We start from the raw sequence: 13,102 nt of genomic DNA on the forward strand, positions 1-13,102 counted from the left end.
ATATACTAAATAAGTATGTATTTTCTTTCAAGAAATGTAATCAGAACATTATTTTACTAATAAAACACAGTTTTCAAAATCAGTAAACTTTAATTCCTTTTGCTCGGAAAACAAATAGGTAAAAACTCAAAAACGCCCCGAAAACCCCCATATAGCAAATTTAATTGAAATCATTTGAGCCATTTTCGAGATCACCGTAATCATTGACATATATCTAAGGACGGGCCTTATGGGCAATAAGAATAACCGGTCAAGTGCGAGTTCGTTTACCTCGCACACCGAGGGTTCCGTACAAACTTCAAATTTTCTCATGAAAGACTTGACCAATGTAAAAAAAACAATTTTTATTCTTAAACTTCGGAGATGAGAGAGGGGGGGGGGATGGTATTATTTTCACATTTTCCTTCATACGTAAATTTTTTTTTCACAATGAAAACAAAAAATTGTTTTGTTATTTTCAATTTGAGCTCTTTCAAATGATACCCCACTTGACCTATTTAACTAGACTTTGCAATTTTACCCCCTCTTCATATTGGGAATTTTCCATTATTAATACTTACAAATAAAATAAAATAAATACACATCCAATATGTTTGGGTCAGCGTTATTCATTACTATTCCAAATTTCACATCGATAGCTTAAGTACTTCTCGAGATATTTAGCAATAGCACCATAAGGGTTCCTTTTGGACCTTTTTGGTACGGAACCCTAATAAACATACGGTGTGTATTTTTGATATGGCCGCAAACGTAAACTAGACGGAGGGTGCGAGGACAGCGCTTAGCTCAGACGTCTTCCTCTTCCATTATAACTGTGTCTTCCAAGTTCTCAATAATCTCGGTGTCCTCCAATGTGTTAATACTGGAACAATACCAAAATATAATTTATAATAATAATTAAGAAGTGGGTCCTTTATTCAAGGTACGAGATATTAACGGTGATTACTTTTGAAGCCACATCCATATATGTGTGTAAGTTGAGTCTCTCGAGCAACTCGCAGATGGCGTTGCAATCGTTTAAAAAACATGTCACTAGGTACAACAAACCCAAAGGAACAAAACCGACATTAGACGATTCGATGGTAATCCCAGCCAGTGTAGACGTGCCTCGGCCGAGGCGGCGCACTAGGGCGAGGAAAACGCGCGCTCCGCCTCGTCCGAGGCACGTCTACACTGGCCGTTTTGTGCGTGAGGAAGTTGCCTGGCGCGTATGCTCGCTCTGTGTGGACCCGGCTATTTGAGTTACTTTTGTTTGGTGACTAACTAATCAAAGATGAAATAAGATTTACCACAATTATGAATGAGGAGTAGAAATTCACGATAAAAAAGCTATGCATTTGACATTTCGAAAGACCTCCGTCTACACTAGCACCCCTAGTGGCGAAATTAAACGCGGTAGCACTCATTCGGGCGTTAATAATATTGTATTCCAAAGGCTCTCATACACGAAAATAAGATCTTGCTCCTTGGAAAGGTCAGAGGATGAACCTATAATTAGTCAGGTAGTTCAACCTCAGGGTAGGAGTGCTTGTTCATTCGTTCGCGTGTTATTACTAGTACATACTACTTAAACAATAAATAATACGTTTATTTGTTAGTTGATATGAGCAAAGAAAATTTGAAATAGAGGTGGATTGTCAATGAAAATTTGGTAGCTACAGCAGATTTACTGCCATCTTTAGGCACACGATTAAAACTTTTAGAACGCCATTTGACTTTGATCCTTATTCTTTTACTGATGTGTCAAATTTGTTAAATATCAGAAAGGGGCGCCATATTACCGGGCATAACCCGGCCCGGGCCTTTGATCTATTAGATGGCGCCACTTTTTGATATTTAACAAATTATACACATATCAGTGTACGGATAAGGATCAAAGTCAAATGACGTTCTAAAAGTTTTAATCATGTGTCGAAAAATTGCAGTAAATTTACTGTGGCTACAAAGGTTTCTTTGAGAATCCACCTGTTTCAAATTTTCTTTGATATCAGTATTAAAAGTCTTACCGATTCGCCAACAAGTCGTGCCCCTCCTTCAAAACACTCCATTTTTGTTTCTGCGCCTCATTAAAAATTTTCAGTTCGTTCAGGATATCCTGTCAACATAAAATATGTTATAGCAAGTTTAATCTAAGTGGTATCACAGAGCACATAATAAATAGCGCCATCTACCACAATGGAGATTATCTGTTCTACATAACTACATTTACTTGTTCCAGCTCATACTAAAGTTGCACAAGAAAGCCTTCATATACCACTGATTTCTTACGGGCTCCCCGTATACCTACTTATTGTGGGAATACAGAATTTGAGTCAAACATATCCATACACAATTTACGGTATTAACAGCTTTATATCTTATTTCTGTTATGATAACTGACTCACACAAAATATAACTATAATAAGTTGTCAAATTTTATGAACATTTAACTATTAACAACAACCAACACCAGATTTGACTATTATGATACTACCAAACGCTGATATATACCGCACACGAATGAGAAGCTAATAGGTTACTTAGGATTGAATAAGTCTAGTGTTATGAAATATATTAGTAATAATAACATTGCCGTGTACCGTCCAGTCAAACATATGACCATGGTCAAGATTTCAAGATAAATAAAATTCCAGCCTTTCAATAAAATGCATGTTAATTATAAGTTTCATAATAACCCTCTTATGGGTAGTTGGTGGTGTTATTTTATTTAAACGGCACTGTACGATACGAGAAATCCCGAAATGTAGATTTTGCGATTGCTCGCGTATATATATATTTATTATTTGTATGTTTTATCAATACAAATAAGGTCAGATGGGGTAAGCGAAATATGGAGGCAAGAGAAACACTTGTAGGGAATGGTACGTCAAGTATGGAGCTTACAGGCTTTATGTACGCATTCTTACTGCCAAGTTACTGTTTTTCTTGTCCCAAGTTAAATAAACAATGTTTCTCGTACTCAACCTGATCTTAAAACAGAATTATTAGTTCATAAATTAATTAATTACTCTTAAAATATTATCATGCTCATGCTGCAGATGATTAAATTGTGCTGTCGAAGGTGCCGGTTCCGTCGTGCGGTTGCGGGGCAAGTACACAGAGCTGTGTACTTGACGTGCAGGCAGGACAAGACGTGCGGGTTGGGCGGTTATTGCGGAACGAGCGAGAAGGGCGGGACGGGCATAGCGGGCGGAAAGGGCGGCAAGAGAGGGACGTTCGGGTAGTCCAGGACTTGTGGGCAGTACTGAATGCGTGGAGCGTATAGGGCTGGCAGAAGGAGAGGGAGACGAGGACAAATGAGAGGTGGAGAAGTGGGGTTGTTCGCTGAGCAAGGCCGCAGTAACGGTGGCGGTTGTTGGAACAACAACGAGATTTTCAGCAGTGGCAGAAAACGTGCTGCCAGCCACACTGTTCCCAGCACCCGAAAACTCAACGTAGTCGTCAATCTGAGGCAATGAGCACATGCAAGTTTAAAATATTTGTTATAAGAATGAAAACAAGCAAAAGATTGTAAAAACTTTTACCCGACTATGATTTTTTTCTTAACTATAGCACCTCTTCCTTGTCCAAAGTCAGTTAAATATTATTATGTAGTCTATGTCACCCCATAAAAATGAACCTATAAACACCTCATTCACCAAAATTGATTAGTAATTTATACACAACAAAAACATACCGGCATATATACGGCATCCATACGTAGACTGCTAAAATCCTAACCCTTCCCATTCTCATAGTCGGGTAAAAATAATTCCGGTTAAACCAAACCAAAAACTTAAAAAGTAAATATATCTGAAAATGCTAGCTTCTGCAAGGGTGTCGCCAGCGGGGAGCAGGTGCCCACCTAGAGAATAAAATCTGTTGTCATTTATACATGATTAGCCGGGTCCACACAGAGCGAGCATACGCGTGAGGCAATATTCTCACGCACAAACTGGCCAGTGTAGACGTGCGCTCGGGCAAGGAAAACGCACGCGCCTCCTCGGTCGCTCTGTGTGGACTCGGCTATATAAATTCAACAATATTTATACCCATAGTCATAACTGCATGCGATTATGGCAAAATTAATACACTAACTATACTTATTAATAGTATTAAAACAGCTTTTACAGTACAGTCAGCGTCAAATACTTTGTAGCAACCAAAGTAGCCAAATAGTTCGGTACACCATATATTTAGTATGGTGTACTACGAAGTATTTGACGCTGACTGTACATATGGTACTACTTTACCGCACTAGTGCGAAAATTACCATATTACGTTACTGTGTCAAACATTTAAAGGGTACCTTATGTACTGTAAAACGTTGTACGATACATGTGCGAATAGGTAATTCGCAACTCGTGTCAATTTAAAACACTCCCTTCAGTCGTGTTTTAATTTATCGCCACTCGTTTCAAATTTTCTGACTTGTTATTATATGCCGATACTAAAATATACACCATTATTAAATCAAGTGATGATTGTATGAAACTTCAAGCTGATCTTGATAGACTGAGTTTATATTGTTCTATGAATGAACTGTACTTGAATGTCGAAAAATGCTGTGCCATTACATTTACAAGAAAACGCAATAAGATAGAGTATAATTATTCATTAAACAACAAAAATTTAAGGGTTTTGTCTGAAGTGAAGGACCTGGGGTTAAATCTTGATAGCGAACTACAATTTATTTCACATATTGACAAAATTTCAGCAAAAGCATACAGAATGTTGGGATTCATTTTCCGACAAAGCAGGGATTTTACAAACCCTAAGACTCTGCAACTTCTCTTTAACGCATTTGTTAGGTCCAACTTAGAATACGCTACTACAGTCTGGAATCCTCATTTCAATGTTCACATTAACACAATTCAAAAAATTCAGAACAAATTTATCAGAACAATGAAATTTAATATAAATTTAAATCTTTTTGCCCTGACAATTTCTCTCTTCAACCCCGTAGAGAAATTCGAGATCAGATATTTTTGTTCAAAATCATACATGGCCTTATTGATTCTCCCAATCTTTTATCTAAAATTTCAATTCGATGTCCTGATCGGCGAACTCGCTCCACAAACCTATTTGCAATTAACTTTGGTCGTACTACATATGCAAGAAATAAGTTCTTAGCTAGAGCGTGTAGAACTTATAATGAAATTTTTTCTGATATTGATATATTCCATTTATCATTACAACAGTTTGTTTCTGTAATAAAATGTACAGCTAATAATAATATTGATTAGTTACTATATTTCAGCATACTTGCCAATTTGTTAATATTGTTTTCAACAGTTTGAGTTATTTGAGTTTTGCATGTTTTGATATTAATGTTAATTTCTGAGCAACATAATTGTTATTACTCATTAGTGGAAACTGTTTGGCTTGTGGATGTGTAATCTGATTAACTATGTGTGTTGTTTTTGCCTGTTTGTTTCCCAAAGGTTTAATTAAATAAATAAATTAACTATTTTTCGCACTTGTATCGTAATGTACTATTGCAATACATATTGTGCTACTTTACCGCCCTAGTGCAGTAACTAGCACTATACATGCATATATTGAAAAGTGCCATATGTACTGTAAGACGTTGTATGTACAATATACATGCAAAAAGGTAATTTCCTACTTTTTGCACTTGTATCGCAAAGTACTTTTAGAAACTACTTAGCCTGACATTAACTCAACAGATACAATAAACAAGACACAATAAACTCTTCATGATCTTAGTTTAAGCAAAGAGAAATAAGAAAGCTTAGATTACTCACTTCATAAATATTATTAAGAAATTAAAATCAAATCAAATGTTCGACGACCGGTTTAGCCTAGTGGGTCACTACAGCAAAACTATACATATTAAATACCTTTTTTAGAAAACATTATAATAAGCAACTGACTCTTTGACCTGCATTATCATGACCTCAGTAATCATTAAGATGTTAATTTTATTAGTTATTATACTTCATTTTATTACTATGCACAGATTGCACTGTAATTTCATTCAATATTATATAATTATAAAAAAGTGTCTTGTTTAGGAAGACTTCTATGCGGACTAAGTGATGGAAATCTTAACTATGGGAAGCATATTTACTTACCACTTTCCATGCCTGCACTGACTTATTGGGCCCGTGCTCCCTTAAGGCCTGTGCAAGGGCCTCCCATTGCGCCTCGTACCTCTGGGGTCCTTAGAGGCCCGTCAAATTCCCGGTTGGCGAACCGGGTGTGCTGTGACATGTATTCAACGAGCAATCTAATTTGTGCTGCGTTCGAGCGACTGAAAAAAAACAGTCACATAAGTTAACGATCAAAGGAACTGGCAAATAGCTATATTTTTCTGCAAATAAATTCTTTTTGTTTTGTGTAACTTACATTTTTGGATTTTTGGGTGGCATCCTTTCAAAAGTGGTAGCGGCGGTTTGGCCAAACACTTCACAGTAATAACACGCAAACTGCCGATAAAACTTTTCAAGTTGTCAAAATAGCAAACAACGGAACAACATAAACGGAAAAGGCTTTAATATTTCCTGAGGAGTAGTGGGCAACATATTTTCATCACTGTGATCACTGTCACACATTTTTATTTAGTATTATTCACGGTTTCACTCACAAAACAAAACTTTATGAGTTTTCAAACTTCAACAATGACTTCAACGCAGAGGAATACTCGTGGGCGTCCGTTGTAAAAAAAAATGTTTGTGTTTGCCTAACAATCACAGAACAGAGGGCCTACCGTGAACCACGTTCGACGTGTTGCCTCCCTGTCATACTTACGTACGAATTTATAAGTGCGACAGAGAGGCAACACGTCGAACGTGGTTCGCGGTAGGCCCTGACGCGTCGCAGCAGCGTGCAGCGTGTTTAAGTAGACCGAAGTATGACAGACGCCGCGACGGTATTACATTTCGAAACGCCACCGTTGGCAAATTTGCATTGAATTGAGTCTCCTTAAACAAGAAATATTTTATCGAAATATGTGAAGTTCTATTTTCAACATTTTTATAGTAGCGATAAAATTCGGTGGTTTTCCGATTAATATTATTTAGGAACGCACCGTAAATTTTATACTGCGTACTCAACTTGAATTTGCGTACTATTTTTAAGAGGTGCACGTAACGGAACGCAAAACCCATCTGGCAACACTGACTAAGATCTTTCAAAGATATTCTAACGTCAAAGTGACATTGGTCATCCGAATCGTGCAGCTTCTGTCAATTATACCACATACAAACGATATCTAATTGAGAACTTATCTATATCTAAACCAGAACTTAACGATCTCATATCTTTTCCGTATTGCATTTTTCGAATAGGGCCGAAGGTACTACATAATTTAGTTACGCTGTATTACATTATGAAGGAAGGGAAAACGATAAACACAGCTGATCGGAACGTTAGATGAGGCATTTTCTATTTAAATTACTGGACAATAAAGTTTAAACTTGAAGCGCGGCTTCCGTTACGGATGATTCGTAACATTCATAACACGCTTCTAATTTATGACGGCCTGGTGCTTTCCGTGGGTTTTGCTAATAATTGTTATGTAGGTAAATAATGTAACTAGGTAAATTTGTGCGCTTATGCCAAGTAGCATAACAATACAAGTGCCGTTATATGATGTAAGGAAAAGCGTAACACGATTTGGAATGATTCGGTAGTAGTTCTTAAATAGATATGTTTTTAGGGTTCCGTAGCCAAATGGCATAAAACGGAACCCTTATAGTTTCGCCATGTCCGTCTGTCTGTCTGTCTGTCTGTCTGTCTGTCTGTCTGTCTGTCTGTCCGAGGCTTTGCTCCGTGGTCGTTAGTGCTAGAAAGCTGAAATTTGGCATGGATATATAAATCAATAAAGCCGACAAAGTCGTACAATAAAATCTAAAAATTTTTTTTTTTTAGGGTACCTCCCCTACACGTAAAGTGGGGGTGAATTTTTTTTTTCGCTTCAACCCTAGAGTGTGGTGTATAGTTAGAAAGGTCTTTCAAAACTAATAAGGGTTTTCAAGAAACATTTTTTGATAAAGTGAATATATTCTGAGATAATCGCTCCGAAAGAAAAAAAACATGTCCCCCCCCCCCCTCTAACTTTTGAACCATAGGTCCAAAAAATATGAAAAAAATCGTGGAAGTAGAGCTTAAGAAAGACATTAAATGAAAACTATAGCGGACATGATCAGTTTAGCTGTTTTTGAGTTATCGCAAAAAGTTTTCCCTTCATAGTAAAAAGACTTACTGTAATTAGGTACTGATTATGCAAATTTGCCTATTTGTTTAACTCGGGTGAAAGGTACCGTTTCATCCCTTGGTTAACAATTTACTATACTTTAAGCTCCAGTTTAGCTTATTGTGACGGAAGAGTAACTACGGAACCCTACACTGAGCGTGGCCCGACATGCTCTTGGCCGGTTATTTACCTTGGAGCAGTCTGTATGTGTTAGTAGCTCCTAAGGTATTATCCTAAAAGAATAGTATGGAACCTTCTTCGACCTTTTTGATTATCTTTTTTTAGGGTTCCGTAGCCAAATGGCATAAAACGGAACCCTTATTCTTTTGTTTCTTTGATCAATGAGTATTGCTTGCATTAAAATTGTTAAATTTTATGTTGACACGCTCGTATGATGCACTTATACATATTACATAGTTTGGTTCGTAAATGGTTGTGTTGTAATGTACCTTGAAACGGCTTTTGCAAGAAAACTTTACATGTAGGTGTTTTAGTTATATTTGAAAGTTGGGTATGGCAGAAAAGGCATCAGCTCCAAGTTAATGCAGTTGAAATGAGAGCGTTCAGAAGTGTGTGGTGTGAGATTACAAGATAGAATTAGGGACAGTGTGATAAGGGAAAGGTGTGGACGGGACGAAGATGTAGTGACAAAAATTGAGAAAGGTATGTTGAGATGATTTGGACACGTGGAAAGAATGAGTGAAAGAAGGCTAACAAAAAGAGTGTATAAGGCAGAAGTAGAAGAGGGATCCGGAAGTGGTGGACCTCGGCGAACTTTCTCTGATCAAATCGGGAAAATCCTGAAGAAATTCCACCTGGCCCGGCCAAGAGCACCCCAAACCGGCGAGGGTCTCATACACGCTGTTCATGCTCATGCTCAATACACAACTTTGTGAAAGTGAAGGAAGCGAAAGAGGTATCTGTTTAAAAATAGGCGTGATTATTATGTATGTATAGTTATATTTACGTGGGAGGGAAAGATGTGTTTACACATAGATATATGAAATTCCATTTTAGGAAATAACGATTTCCACTAACTAAATCTTAACAAACCACATTGATTTTGGTAAAATATATCATGATACGAATTTACATCATTACAATAAAATTAAATAAAACTATTATGCAATGACAACTAGTAAAACCTAAAAATAGATATATTATAATTAAATTATGTAAACTACATATAACTGGGGTACTTCAGGAAGAAAAACATAAACTGATAACTGCTTGTTAAGAACCAATAAAATCACTTCATTTAGGTACCTATCCTTGCTCAGGGGAGGTCTAGTGAATAATATTATATTTGTCTTTAACAAACACATCCCTCGCTACGCATCCTCGCTCATCTCTGATGGAAACACAGTCTAAAACCACATGTTATATTTTAATTCTGATCTTATCAAGATCTTATGACCTTGAGGGTAAACTAATAAGTCACTGATGATCGATGTAAACATCTCATGGCACTTACGAGTTAGAGGTCTCGGGTCCGGCACCGCCCGGCGCGCCCGTGACGGTCGCGGTCTGATTCCGGCGACTTTGAACACTTTGTCGCTTAAACACATTACTATTCACTACTCAGTTGCGCAAAAACTAATCGTGAAGTCAGATTATCTTGGGATCTTTGTAAGATACGTACGCTCACGTCTAATAATATCGATACGGACGAAGTGACAAAAAAAAACGGTCTTATTGCCCATATGAAAATGAAATGAAAATGAAGAATGATTTATTATTACATAGGTGTGAAATATGCAACATCATATGCACTGAAATATATTTTTTTTATACTACGTCGGTGGGAAACAAGCATACGGCCTGCCTGATGGTAAGCAGTCTCCGTAGCCTATGTACGCCTGAAACTCCAGAGGAGTTACATGCGCGTTGCCGACCCTAAACCCCTCCCCCCTCGTTGAGCTCTGGCAACCTTACTCACCGGCAAGAAAACAACACTATGAGTAGAGTCTAGTGTTATTTGGCTGCGGTTTTCTGTAAGGTGGAGTTATTTCCCCAGCTGGGCTCTGCTCTAGATCTGGAATGACATCTGCTGTCCTGTGCCCTACCACACAAAGCGAGTTGACATTCACACAATGCCCATACCTCTCTTAAAAATTGTCGTATACCAAAAGAAACTGACCGATTTTCGAGATTTGGTGTTTTTAGGTTATAAATTGTATGGAGATAACATCTATTAGCTTACCCTTCCTGTTTGAAAAACACCACAGTTGTCAGGACGTTAGCCGCGTAAGCTGAAGACGTCGGTTCAATTCGGGCCTCGGCCACCGGAGGGTTTGATCACTTTTCTTTAGTATATGACATCTATTTCAGTAGGGCTAAGATGGTTGGCTCTTTATCATTTGTCACCATGCCTGTCACGTTCTAACAAGTATGTAAGCGCGAAAGTGACGGACATAGTGACAAGTGATAAAAGTGGAACCATAATGCCGCCGCAGGTTATCATTTATTTATAATTGTGTGACTACGTAAAAACACTATGCAAAAGTGTGCGAGTGTCGTGTACCACTCGGTTGGAAAGAAGTATAATTTAAACAAGTACAAAAAAAACTGAATCGACAAAATAATAATCATCGAAACTGCTCACAAAATTTCACAAATCAGTTCAGAAATACGAAAGGCAGAGAGAATAGCTAAACAGAAAAAAAAAATTTTTGTAGAAGCTGAAACTAGTACGCTCGAGCTCGAGCTTCACACTCGCTTATTCAATCAAAAATATGAAATTCAAGTGAAGAATAAAGCAAAAAGTAATATCTGCATACACTTCCGGGGATCGAACCCGGGTCGTCGCTATTACCACCTATTTTTACGCGGCTCTTTTCACTCTTTTCGGATTTCATTGTTCCCTAGTTGTATATTGTGCGTTCAAAATATCATAATTCGTTCAATAGATTGAGTAACTTAAGTTCCATTATTTAATATGTATATCGTTTTTTTTTAAATTAAATTTATTTATTTGAACAAATTTAAATTTATTTATTTTAAATTCATTTTCAATTGCAACGAAACGAATTTTAGCAGCTATAAACGATACATTTTACTTTTTATATAACAATACAGAGCCAATTACAAGAACTCTTAGATAGAATCATCATTAGGTACTAAACGGTGACTTCATTACTTAGTAAAAACCGTGGTTTGGACAGCAACAGCAAGCGGCACAGTTATGGCACTTGAAAGATTCCTATTATCACCGAAAATCATCAAGCTGTAAAATTTCCAGCTGATCTATGTCGGGCGTCGAACCCGGGACGAGCGGCAATTGAATCTGTTGTACCGAGATGGATATCAGCAAGAGATGATGCTGGAAGATTTCAAGAAGCATATTTGGAAACGAAAAATGCGATACTGATTTAATATTAAATATCTAGGTAATAATCAAGATATACCTGAAATTTGTTTCATATTCTAAAGAAAAAGGACGGAGTCCTACAGTGGCTGAGACTGAATTCAAAACAGTATCACAGGTTTCGCGACTAAGTTTAGTATTTTAATATTTACTGGAAAATGCTATTTTTAAAATACAAGCGATAAAATTGGGCATCTAGTGTTATTGACCACTCGTTTTCAATTCTAGTTATAAGTATAGTAGAATTGAAATGCCGAATAGTGGAGATATTATTAAAGGGAGAACATGAAATTCAGCGATCGCCGGTGAAAGAAAACACCGCATAGCTAATATTTTACTGTCACTGACACCCAACATTTTTTTTACCTTAGTTTGGGCCTTAGTTGGCTGATAATAAATGATATTTAATTTAATTAATAGTACCTGGGCGACCGAGCTTTGCTCGGTTATAACTATTTATTGTAATATGGTGGTGTATAGGTGATAATCTTAACAAAATTTTTTTACTAAATTAAACTTGTCTAAAACAATAAAAATTAAAAAATTGTATATATACTTGAACATATAAAAAAAAAACAAAAAGTTAGTCACCGGGCGAGATTCGAACCCGTAACACTCGTTTCTAGCCGTCCGCCTTTTAACCCGCTGGACCAGACGGACAGTGACCGGCAACACGAAATTAGCGACCATATTCTGCGTCGAAAGAAAAACGCATGAAAACTCGAAAACACGCGTTTTCCCAAACATAAGACTAATCTAGATTGTATACCCCAAAAACCCCCATATCCCAAATTTAGAGCCGTTTCCGAGATCACAGAAATATATATATATACAAGAATTGCTCGTTTAAAGGTATAAGATTTTTTTTGGTAATGATGATGAATGGGGATTCATCATAGTTAAAATCGGTTGCTTAGTTCCGAGGCTACGACGGAACACACGAGTCACACGACATAAACATGCTGTAGTCGCAAAAAATACGAGAACTTTCTGTTGGACAACTGATAAAGATTCAATTCTGTACATTCTTATCATCATCTAAATAGAGCTTTGGTCGGGAAGATGCTTCCGGTGCCGCCCGTTACAAATGTGGCGACCGCTAATTTCGGGGAACAAAAGACAGATTGAGACTACTGATTAGAGATTTTTGATAACTTTTCTTAAAACTGATGCCGAAGCATTCATTGGTCCGAAGCATTATTAACTCACGGTTGCGATTTGGGACATCACTGATAATGAAACTTCAATGGACCTAACAATTTTAACGGAGAGGAAAAAAAAGGAGGGTCAATATTCCACTTCTTATTCTTCACCAATCTAATCTTCTTATTTTTGTTTATTCTTGATCAATGACAGAAGTTTTAGTGGTGAGTTATTCATTTAGTTTAGCGAACTTTTCTTCCTAGTTGCATAAAAACGTGTCATAAAAAAATATAGTTTAAATTTCAACTTGAATAGCTGTCAATAGAGTAGAAGATTATATTAGCCATATTTATAGGTTGCATATGCGGTAAGGGGTTAAGTACGGTACCTTT

The 13,102-nt window shown here is 37.1% G+C and overlaps 2 protein-coding genes and 1 long non-coding RNA gene across 8 annotated transcripts in view; 1 reads left to right on the top strand and 2 right to left on the bottom strand.

The window, feature by feature from the left end:
- The window catches only part of LOC133530241 (uncharacterized), a 186,111-nt gene that overhangs the window by 114,438 nt on the left and 58,571 nt on the right, over positions 1–13,102 (top strand). The window lies entirely within an intron of this gene.
- The window catches only part of LOC133530248 (uncharacterized), a 123,483-nt gene that overhangs the window by 63,115 nt on the left and 47,266 nt on the right, over positions 1–13,102 (bottom strand). The gene's annotated exons all lie outside the window — the stretch shown is intronic.
- Positions 71–7,302, bottom strand: LOC133530253 (uncharacterized). 4 transcript variants are annotated; one of them, XR_009801273.1, is made up of 5 exons: positions 6,352–7,302; positions 6,078–6,256; positions 3,677–4,429; positions 2,007–2,095; positions 71–1,488 (listed from the first exon to the last, which is right to left on the bottom strand). It is a non-coding gene; the product is annotated as an uncharacterized LOC133530253 (long non-coding RNA). The 4 variants fall into 4 exon arrangements; XR_009801276.1 differs by having other exon boundaries at positions 71–862; positions 6,078–7,302; XR_009801274.1 differs by lacking the exon at positions 3,677–4,429 and having other exon boundaries at positions 71–862; positions 6,078–7,302.

Source organism: Cydia pomonella, chromosome 22, assembly GCF_033807575.1.
Source record: "Cydia pomonella isolate Wapato2018A chromosome 22, ilCydPomo1, whole genome shotgun sequence".
NCBI lineage: Eukaryota > Metazoa > Arthropoda > Insecta > Lepidoptera > Tortricidae > Cydia > Cydia pomonella.